Raw genomic sequence first — 12,374 nt, 5'->3', positions numbered from 1 at the left:
AGCCATGCCTCCTTACACAAGCAAGTTGCTAAAATCCTAAAATGTGAAGAATCCCGTCGAACCCCAAAATGAAAATTTTATTTCTAAAATGTATACCTTTGACGTTACTAAGTGTGACAAAATCTTTAATCTATTGGTTGTTGATGGACAAATTGTTGTTCCTAAAAGGGCTAAGGTCCCACCATTAAAACAAAGAAAGAAAAAAGTTTTTTTTTTGTAAATTCCATGATTTTTTGGGTCATAAAACTTCTCAATGTGTACTTCTCAAGGATTTGGTGCAAAATGCTCTCAAGGATGGCAGACTTAAGTTTACCGACAAGAAGAAACCGCGACCAAAAGAGGACGTTAAAATGAAACCTAAGGCTCTCTTTGTCGAGCCACTATACATCATGGTGGTCGACACTCTCGAAGAAGTTGGGGATGAAGATAACAAAGCAAACTATGAAGATCAAGCAACAAAGGTCTACCCTAAAGTTGAATAAAAATTGATCAACTTTTTGAATCGTTGCAAGTTGAAAGATTCATAAGTGATGTGTTATCCCAGGTGCAGCTTTGTGTTTGACAAAGAAGTTGTTAAAGAGCTGTAGAGGATACACCCTTACCAAGATAAAAAGTTTATCCGACAAGATAAACCCAATTTCTCTAACAAGGAAAAAGGTCTAACAAAATTCTAAGGTAGGACTTATGTCCCCACTGTAGTTGCATCTCCTAGAGAATGGTTACTCCTTACTATGAAATCAATAATTGATGAGGGAAAATGGGAAGTAGCCAATGTTGGTGTTGGTTCAACATATAGAGATAACTCTCAAGTCTCGAAGAAGTACTCTTATGTCTCGCAGAACTACATGGGAACATACCACATGACTAGGACTCAGTGGAGGAGACACTAGAGAAAAAGAAAGTTGCACGAGGCTGGAAGTTCTAGCGGAAGTGATAATATTCAAGTTATAGATAAATGACAATCTAGTCGATGACCTATTAAGAAAAGGTTATTTCCCCATCTATCACTAATAAACGAGGAGAAAGCAACAAAGGATAAATCAATCGAAGATGTCGACATGAAGACAGACAAGTTTGACTCAGGGTATGAGCCGGAATTAGATATCATTTACAACATGATATTTGTTTTGCCCTTAGAATATGACACAGTCACATACGTGATTGAGGAAGAAGGCCTCAATGAAGAGCTAGCTACCCATAAACATTTGTGTTACTATGTAATGAATGAAGACCGCATCATTTTTGAAAGGTCGACCATAGCCATGCAGCAACACCTAAAGCCTTTGTATATAAGGGCCAAGGTAAATGGTGTTGGAATCAACAAGGTTTTGATTGACTGTAGAGCATATGCCAATGTTATGCCCTAGTCCCTCTTGGAGAAAATAGGCAAATTTACCATAAATTTAGCATGTAATAACATGGTATTGTCCAACTATGAGGGCAAAACCAGCAAACCCTTAGGGGTTATTATAGTCGATGTAGTGGTAGGAAATACCACAAGGCCAACACTGTTTATGGTGGTGTGACAAAAGCAAATTACAACCTACTATTAGGTAGGGAGTGGTTGCACAAAGTAGGATGTGTACCCTCATCTATGCATTAGAGGATCACCATCTAGAAGCCTGATGGTATTATCGAACATATTGAAGAAGATCAAAGTTTTTTCAGAGTAGATGTCAATTACATCGACAAATTTAACTTTGACCAAAAATTGGCGAACATTTCACCATGTCAACCTACCGGAGAAGGCTTTAACTTAAAAGGGCTTAAGTTATACCACACAGTGAACCTACATCCTTAGTATGAGTTTACTTGGGAATCTGAAATTGTCAGAGAGTACAACCAATGGTCTGAATCTGATGAAAATCATGATTGAGTCAAGTGCGTTGACTCGGATTTCGGCCTATGTGGCTGAAAATAAGGTATTAGCGGCCTTAGAGACCAAATCTAAACAAATATTGGTTGTCGAAGCCATTAAGTCTAAGAACTCTCAAGCAAATCAATCAGCCTCTAACAGCCAAACAACAACTTCATAAAGTCGCAGGCTATATTACATCTATGATAATGAGCCTTTGAGGTTCGAGAAAGACAACAATCTCGACCAGGAAAATGCAGGTGCATGATCCTTTGGAAGAGATAGACTTGGGAGATGGGACGATGAAAAAAATGACATACATTAGTGCCAAACTTGCCCCACACTTGAAATAGAAGTAATCAAGGTGCTAAAGGAGTTCAGAGATTGCTTCACCTATGACTATGATGAAATTCCTGGACTTAGTCGTAATTTAGTAGAATTAAAGTTGCCGATCATACCTGTAACACCCTTCTAAAATACCCCAAAAGTTTAGTTAAAATAACAAAATATATAAATCAGAGTAAATATGCAATTAAGGGTGTCACACAATTACTTCACACCATTCACCATGATAACTGTCATGCTCTTTTATTAATTCAAAACATAAAGCATTTGCACAATACGCAGCGGATAGAGATTAAATCAATCATGCAAAACAGGTAGCATATTACATGTAAACTGGTTCACAACCAACAATAAAACATTTAAAACATCCCATCCCGATGTTACATCTACCAGAGCATGACCCACTAAGGAACTACACTAGACTCCAAGCACTAGCTCCTACTCAATCACTGCTCGTTACCTGAAAAATAGTGGTAAGGGTGAGTTCCTCAATCGATATAATAAGCATTATAAACTATCATGCAATGTTAAGTAATTTAACACATTTCATCACCCTAATCATAACACACATTCAGTAACGGCACATCAACTCAAACATCATACTCAACACCAACATAAAGCACACGTATAATCTCAATTAAATTAAATACCCATACAACAAACCAACAAAAATGCAACTCTAATGAGACTCGACTCGTCATGCATGTGGTACCATTCGGAGTAAAACTCCCAACTTAAAATTTGCCAATTTAACGAGGCATCAAGGCTTAAGCCTTCAACTTTCAACTTTTGCCAATCCAGGCCAACGTGGTGTGAGCAAAGCTCCGACTTAATGCATATGAATTTACATGACATACACGACTTTAAAATTCCGACAACATAATAATAATAGCAACACAACAATGTTTTCAACATAATCAACTTATAATCAACTTTGGCTCACCAAGCCTACAACTCAGTATCTTTAACAACTTTCCATACACTGAATAACTTAACAACTCAGTCATACTTGTATCGACATTTCATAACATAAACCCAACAAAATTACTCATCAAAATTAACTATAATATTATATATCTCTTTTTGACATAAACTAAGTATTATATAATTCCATTCCAAAACGTACCCAATATTCAATTATCAATTTTTCACTTTTCCAACAGCGTTAACCCGTTAATGCCCTGGGTTAACCCGTTAACGCAAGACAGAATACAATTTTTCAGTTTTTCAACAGTGTTAACCGGTTAACGCCTTGGGTTAACCTGTTAACGGAAGACAGAATGCAATTCTAACAGTATTTCAACAGCGTTAACCCGTTAACGCCCTGGGTTAACCCGTTAACGCAGGACAGAATACACTTCCTGGCAAATTTTAACAGTGTTAACCGGTTAACGCCCTGGGTTAACCGGTTAACGCAAGACAAACAGCAATTTTTCACAATTCAAAACAGTGTTAACCGGTTAACACCCTGGGTTAACCGGTTAACGCAAGGCAGAAAGCTGTTCCTGCGCTAACACGAAGCAGAATGCAGAATTCTCCGCATTTTCCGCCGTTGGAGGGCTTCCGGACCTCCGATTCCAATTCCGTAAAAAGCTACACTTTCAGGAAATCAAGACTCATCCAATTACAGAGTCAATTCAGTTTTAATACAACTTATCCATCACAATTTTTTTCCGCATTCAACATCCCAATTAGGGTCAAATCAATGGTTCATCACTACCCATTACATGTTAACCCATAATACCCATTAAACGACGATAAACCCCCCTTACCTGAGTTAATCCGGCGAATCTTTAAGCTTCAAGCTTTTCTCTTCTCCAACCTTCTTCCTCTTGCTCTGTCTCTTTGCCCTTTTTCCTCTTTTCAGCCGCTTCTCTGCTTTTCACGTGAAACCCTTTCTTTACCAAAATGGGACTCTTTTTCTTATTTCCAACTTATATATATTTTCCAATAATTATTATTCCAATAATAATAATAATAATAATCCAATAATTCCAATTATTTAATTAAATTAATAAATATAATATTAACTTAAATTAAATAATTATCTTATTTTTATCGGGGTGTTACAACTCTCCCCCACTAAAAGAGTTTTCGTCCTCGAAAACATACCTCAAGCGAATAACTCCGAAAAAGACTCCTTCATCTGACTCTCAAGTTCCCAAGTCACCTTGCCACCTGCTGGTCCTCCCCAAGCTACCTCTTCCAAAGCAATCTCTTTGCCCCGCAACTGCTTCAACTCTCGATCCTCGATCCTCATAGGTGATGTTTCAACAGTCAGGTTATCTCTCACCTGTACATCATCTATTTGGACCACATGCGACGGATCAGGAATGTACCTCCTTAACTGAGACACATGAAAGACCTCATGAAAATTCGCAAGTGACGGCGGTAAAGCGATACGATAGGCTACCTCCCCTATCCTCTCCAAAATCTGATAAGGACCAATAAATCGAGGTGTCAACTTCTTCGACTTCAAAGCTCGACCAACTCCAGTTATCGGAGTAACACGGAGAAACACACGATCCCCCTCTTGAAACTCAAGTGACTTCCTTCGCTTGTCGTGATAACTCTTCTGACGACTCTGAGCAATTCTCATCTTCTCCTGAATCATCTTAATCTTTTCCGTAGTCTGTTGGACAATCTCTGGTCCAACCACAGCACTCTCACCGGACTCATACCAACATAAAGGCGTCCGACATCTCCTACCATACAAAGCTTCAAACGGTGCCATACCAATGCTCGAATGAAAACTATTGTTGTAGGTAAACTCAATCAAAGGTAAGTAACAATCCCAAGCACCTCCCTTTTCCAAAACACAAGCCCTCAAAAGATCCTCTAGTGACTGAATCGTCCTCTCAGTCTGACCATCAGTCTGCGGATGATATGCAGAACTCAATCTCAGCTTAGTTCCCAAAGCCCTCTGCAAACCTTCCCAGAACTTCGATGTAAATCTGGAATCTCCGTCCGAAACAATACTCGACGGAATACCATGCAAACTTACAATTTTCTCAATATACAACTCAGCTAATCTCTCTAACGGATAATCCATTCTGATCGGAATGAAATGAGCCGATTTTGTCAATCTGTCAACAATCACCCAAATAGCTTCAAAATTCTTAATTGTCCTCGGTAAACCAGAAACAAAATCCATACTGATATTATCCCACTTCCACTCTGGAATAGCCAACGGTTGCATTAGCCCAGACGGCTTCTGATGCTCAATCTTTGACTTCTGACAAGTCGAACAAGAATAAACAAAACTCGCAATTTCTCTTTTCATTCCCGGCCACCAAAATAACTTTTTCAAATCATGATACATCTTCGTAGCTCCAGGATGAATACTCAGGCCACTACGATGTCCTTCCTCAAGAATACTCTTCTTAAGTTCGGTAACATCCGGAATACACACCCGATTACCAAATTTCAAAACACCATTCTCATCAACTCTGAATTCACCACCTTGACCTTGATTTACTAAAGTCAACTTATCAACCAAAAGCACATCGGATTTCTGACCCTCTCTAACCTCATCCAGAATACCACTCGTTAACTTCAACATTCCCAATTTAACACTATTGTGAGTACTCTCACACACCAAACTCAAGTCTCTAAACTGCTCAATTAAATCCAATTCCTTAACCATTAACATAGACATATGCAATGATTTCCGACTCAATGCATCAGCCACTACGTTTGCCTTACCCGGATGGTAATTCAAACCAAAGTCATAATCCTTCAGAAACTCTAACCATCTCCTCTGTCTCATATTCAGCTCTTTCTGATCAAACAAATACTTTAAACTTTTATGGTCACTGAAAACCTCAAATCTTGACCCATACAAGTAATGCCTCCACAACTTCCGAACAGAAACCACAGCTGCCAACTCTAAATCGTGTGTCGGATAGTTCCTCTCATGAACCCTCAGCTGTCTCGAAGCATAAGCTATAACCTGCTTATTCTGCATCAACACACCACCCAAGCCCAACAATGACGCCTCACAGAAAACCTCAAATAGTTCTGACGGACTCGGTAATATCAGAATAGGAGCAGTAGTTAACCTTCTCTTTAACTCTTGGAAACCTTCTTCACATTTTGAGTCCCAAACAAACGCTTGCCCCTTTCTAGTCAACATCGTCAACGGTAACGCCAACCTAGAAAATCCCTCAATGAACTTCCTATAATAACCAGCCAAACCAAGGAAACTTCGAATCTCAGCAACAGACTTCGGAGCTTCTCACTGAGATACCGCTTCTATCTTAGAAGGATCAACAGCAACACCACCTCTTGAAATCACATGACCAAGAAAACTAACTTCTTCTAACCAACAACACCGGTGCACCCCACGGTGACACACTCGGACGAATAAATTTCTTATCCAACAGATCTTCCAACTGACTCTTCAATTCAGTTAACTCAACAGCAGACATACGGTACGGAGCCATCGACACCGGCCTAGTACCAGGTACCAAATCAATCGAGAATTCAACTTCACGCTCTGGCGGTAATTTGTTCACTTCTTCAGGAAACACATCAGGAGAATCACACACCACGGCTAGATCGCAATTCACCAGTTTATTTTTAGCCTCCAAAGTCGCTAACAGCATAAACAACTCTGCCCCATCTGCTACTGCCTCATTCACCCTCCTTGCTGACAGAACAAACTCTTTCCTTCCTCAATCTCAGGAAAGATCACAGTTTTATCAAAACAATTGATATAGACTCGGTTAAACACCAACCAGTTCATACCCAGAGTAACATCAATCGCCGCATCGTCTCTACTTCTTCCAGCAATCTCTATTCTGAGAACCCGACAAGATAAAACAATAAGTACTGATAGGGTTACACAACACCTATCCCGTACAGGGAAACAGAATAATTACGACTCGACTCGACCGACTATGCTCTGATACCACTAATGTAACACCCTTCTAAAATACCCCAAAAGTTTAGTTAAAATAACAAAATATATAAATCAGAGTAAATATGCAATTAAGGGTGTCACACAATTACTTCACACCATTCACCATGATAACTGTCATGCTCTTTTATTAATTCAAAACATAAAGCATTTGCACAATACGCAGCGGATAGAGATTAAATCAATCATGCAAAACAGGTAGCATATTACATGTAAACTGGTTCACAACCAACAATAAAACATTTAAAACATCCCATCCCGATGTTACATCTACCAGAGCATGACCCACTAAGGAACTACACTAGACTCCAAGCACTAGCTCCTACTCAATCACTGCTCGTTACCTGAAAAATAGTGGTAAGGGTGAGTTCCTCAATCGATATAATAAGCATTATAAACTATCATGCAATGTTAAGTAATTTAACACATTTCATCACCCTAATCATAACACACATTCAGTAACGGCACATCAACTCAAACATCATACTCAACACCAACATAAAGCACACGTATAATCTCAATTAAATTAAATACCCATACAACAAACCAACAAAAATGCAACTCTAATGAGACTCGACTCGTCATGCATGTGGTACCATTCGGAGTAAAACTCCCAACTTAAAATTTGCCAATTTAACGAGGCATCAAGGCTTAAGCCTTCAACTTTCAACTTTTGCCAATCCAGGCCAACGTGGTGTGAGCAAAGCTCCGACTTAATGCATATGAATTTACATGACATACACGACTTTAAAATTCCGACAACATAATAATAATAGCAACACAACAATGTTTTCAACATAATCAACTTATAATCAACTTTGGCTCACCAAGCCTACAACTCAGTATCTTTAACAACTTTCCATACACGGAATAACTTAACAACTCAGTCATACTTGTATCGACATTTCATAACATAAACCCAACAAAATTACTCATCAAAATTAACTATAATATTATATATCTCTTTTTGACATAAACTAAGTATTATATAATTCCATTCCAAAACGTACCCAATATTCAATTATCAATTTTTCACTTTTCCAACAGCGTTAACCCGTTAACGCCCTGGGTTAACCCGTTAACGCAAGACAGAATACAATTTTTCAGTTTTTCAACAGTGTTAACCGGTTAACGCCTTGGGTTAACCTGTTAACGGAAGACAGAATGCAATTCTAACAGTATTTCAACAGCGTTAACCCGTTAACGCCCTGGGTTAACCCGTTAACGCAGGACAGAATACACTTCCTGGCAAATTTTAACAGTGTTAACCGGTTAACGCCCTGGGTTAACCGGTTAACGCAAGACAAACAGCAATTTTTCACAATTCAAAACAGTGTTAACTGGTTAACACCCTGGGTTAACCGGTTAACGCAAGGCAGAAAGCTGTTCCTGCGCTAACACGAAGCAGAATGCAGAATTCTCCGCATTTTCCGCCGTTGGAGGGCTTCCGGACCTCCGATTCCAATTCCGTAAAAAGCTACACTTTCAGGAAATCAAGACTCATCCAATTACAGAGTCAATTCAGTTTTAATACAACTTATCCATCACAATTTTTTTCCGCATTCAACATCCCAATTAGGGTCAAATCAATGATTCATCACTACCCATTACATGTTAACCCATAATACCCATTAAACGACGATAAACCCCCCTTACCTGAGTTAATCCGGCGAATCTTTAAGCTTCAAGCTTTTCTCTTCTCCAACCTTCTTCCTCTTGCTCTGTCTCTTTGCCCTTTTTCCTCTTTTCAGCCGCTTCTCTGCTTTTCACGTGAAACCCTTTCTTTACCAAAATGGGACTCTTTTTCTTATTTCCAACTTATATATATTTTCCAATAATTATTATTCCAATAATAATAATAATAATAATCCAATAATTCCAATTATTTAATTAAATTAATAAATATAATATTAACTTAAATTAAATAATTATCTTATTTTTATCGGGGTGTTACAATACCTGATAAGAAGCCCGTAAAGAAGTCCCCAAGAAGGTTTGCACCAGAAATCATGATGAAGATCAAATATGAAATCGAGACATTGCTCCAGAATAAGTTCATCATACCGGCCAGGTATGTCGAATGGCTAGCTAATATTGTTCGTGTTATTAAGAAAAATGGCACCCTCAGAGTCAACATAGACTTCAGATATCTTAATGTTGCCACTCCTAAAGACGAATATTATATGCCAATGGTTGAGATGTTGGTCGATTCGGCAGCTGGATTCGAATACCTTAGTCTCCTCTATGGATACTCTAGTTACAACCAGATTTTGATTGCAGAGGAAGACATAGCAAAAACGACATTTCGATGCCCAGGGGCCTTAGGCACACACGGATGGTAAATGATGCCTTTTAGCCTGAAGAATGATGGTGTCACTTACTAGAGAGTAATGAAATTGATATTTAATGACTTCATTGAAACATTCATGCAAGTGTACATTGATGTAAAAGTTATCAAATCTTCATTCGGGAATGGCCAGCTTGACCATCTTCGACAATCGTTCGAAAGGATAAGGAAACATGGGCTTAAAATGAACCCATTAAAGTGTACTTTTTGTGTTCATGTAGGGAACTTTCTTGGTTTTGTCGTCCACAAGAAGGGCATATAGATAAATTCAAACAAGACAAAAGCCATACAAATTATGAGTCTCCGACCAATAAAAAATAGCTTTAGTCCTTGTTGGAAAAAATTAACTTTCTAAGAAGATTCATTTTGAATCTGAGTGGCAAGATAAAATTATTCTCACCACTACTACGTTTAAAGAAAGAATAAGGTTTCAGGTGGGAACCAGAACATCAACAGGCATTTGATGAGATTAAGAGATACATGTCGAAGCCTCCAACGTTGTTACCTCGCATGAGGAACAAAGCTATGAAGTTGTACATTATTGCATCTAAGTCGACAATTTGGAGTATGTTAGCCTAAGAAGATGATGATGGTGTTGAAAGAGCCATATATTATTTGATTCGAATCATGAATGATGATGATACTAGATACACTATGGTAGAAAAATTGTGTTTGTCATTATATTTTTCTTGTATCAAACTCAAGCATTATATAAAATCATCAGATGTTCTTATTTATTCACACTTCGACATAATTAAGTACATGTTGTCGAAACCAATTTTACATAGTAGATTTGGAAAATGGGCACTAGCCCTAACTGAATAAGCTTTAACTTACACGCCCTTAAAGGCCATGAAAGGCCAAATTATTGTTGATTTAATAGTGGATCATGTAGTAACAGAAATAGTGCAGAACTATGTCGAGTTCCTGATATGGAAACTATATTTTGATGGTTCCATTCATTTCAAGGGAACAGGCATGGGATTTTTCATCATGTCCCCAGAAGGAATTCCAACTAAGTATAAGTTCAAGATCAATGGTTGTTGTTCCAACAATGAGGCTGAATATGAAACCTTGATAACAAGTCTTACAATATTATTAGGTATGGGGCAACCAATTCGAGATCAAGGGTGACTCTAAACAGGTAATCAAACAGTTAACAAAAGAATACAAATGCATTCAAGATAATTTGTTAATATACTTCTTCAAGGAAAATTCAATGCTTAAACGATTTGAAACTGTGGATATTGAACATGTACCACGAATAAAAAACCAAGAGGCCAATGATTTGGCCTAAGTAGCCTTAGGATACAAGGTAGCCAAGCGAAAATTAAAAAACTTGACTGTAGTAAAAGACAAATTGGTATTAACTAGCGTTATCCGACCAAAGTTGTTAACGCCAAAACTGGAGGGGGCAGAGAAGTTAATACTAGAAATTTTTGAAACTTTTGCAATTGGCAACATAACAAAAGACGATTGACGAGTGGAAATTATTGAGTTCCTTAGAAACCCAACAGGAACAATGGATCGAAAAACTAAATACAAGGCGCTAGTTTACGTCATTATTGGGAACGAGTTGTTCAAAAAGACTCCATAAGAGGTGTTGCTCAAACGTATTAGTGAGAGTGAAGCTTACTTGGCCATTTCTGAAACCCATGGCGGATCATGTGGCGCTCGCCAAGCAAGCCACAAAATGAAGTGGTTGTTGTGTCGACAGGGGTATATTGGCCCATTATGTTGAAAGATTGCATTGAGTTTTCTCAAGGATGTCAAGAGTGTCAAAAACATGGAGGAATACAACATGTATCCGCTAATGAATTAGATTCAATCATCAATCCATCTCCATTTACGGGATGGGCATTAGACCTAATAGGTGAGATCAAACCCACATCTTCTAAAGGCCATAAATATATCCTAGTGGGCATTGATTACTTTTAAAATAGGCCAAGGCAGTGCCTTTGACTAACGTTGACCAAGACACTGTGATTGACTTCATACATAGTCATATCATGTGTAGATAGGGAACTTCTTAAACCATAACAACTGACCAAGGTTCAGTGTTTGTTAGTAGAAAAGTAATGGAGTTTGCCTCAGAGATGGGAATCAAATTCCTAACGTCAATCCATAACTATGCACAAGCTAACAACCAAGTAGATGGCGAATAAAGTTATCACAAGTTTGATAAAAAAATCGCATAGGCCAAAAGCCAAGAAGTTGGCATAAAACCTTAAATCAAGCACTCTGGACTTGCAAAACTTCACCCAAAGAAGCCACTAATTATACACCGTTTCAAATGACTTTTATCCATGATGTAGTTTTATCTGTAGAGATATGCTTACAGTCTATAAGGATTTAAAGGCAAAATAAAATTATGTCTGGCCATTTTTGGAGCATGATAATGGATGAGTTAGTTGACCTAGATGAAGAAAGGCTACTTGCTTTAGATGCCTTGACGAGGAAAAAGAAGAAAATAGCTGAAACCTACAACAAAAAGGTTGAGTCAAAAGTCTTTTTTGTCGGAGATTATGTCTGGAATGTTATACTTCCTGTCGATAAGAAGGACAACGCTTTGGGAAAATGGTCACCAAATTGGGGAAGAACTTTCAAAGTTAACCAAATATTTTCCAATAATGCGTATGAGATTGAGGAATTATGCCTTGATAATCGAACACTGCGAATAAATGGGAAATACTTAAAAAGTATATGCCTATGCTTCAGGAAATTAGTATAACAAAAGGAAAATAATACTCAAAATATCATTGATTTGGCCGGAACGACAATATTACAAAAGTACCGAAAGCGGCAAATAATACAAAAGGCCAAAAGAAAAAAAATGGAAATGATGTTCGACTTCTTTTTTGGTGTCTCCATAGAGAAGATGAGTAAAGATGGAAGAAATGGAGAAG

The sequence above is a fragment of the Lathyrus oleraceus genome, chromosome 2 (genome assembly GCF_024323335.1).
Source record: "Lathyrus oleraceus cultivar Zhongwan6 chromosome 2, CAAS_Psat_ZW6_1.0, whole genome shotgun sequence".
Taxonomy (NCBI): Eukaryota; Viridiplantae; Streptophyta; class Magnoliopsida; order Fabales; family Fabaceae; genus Lathyrus; species Lathyrus oleraceus.
This window is presented reverse-complemented; position numbering follows the sequence as displayed.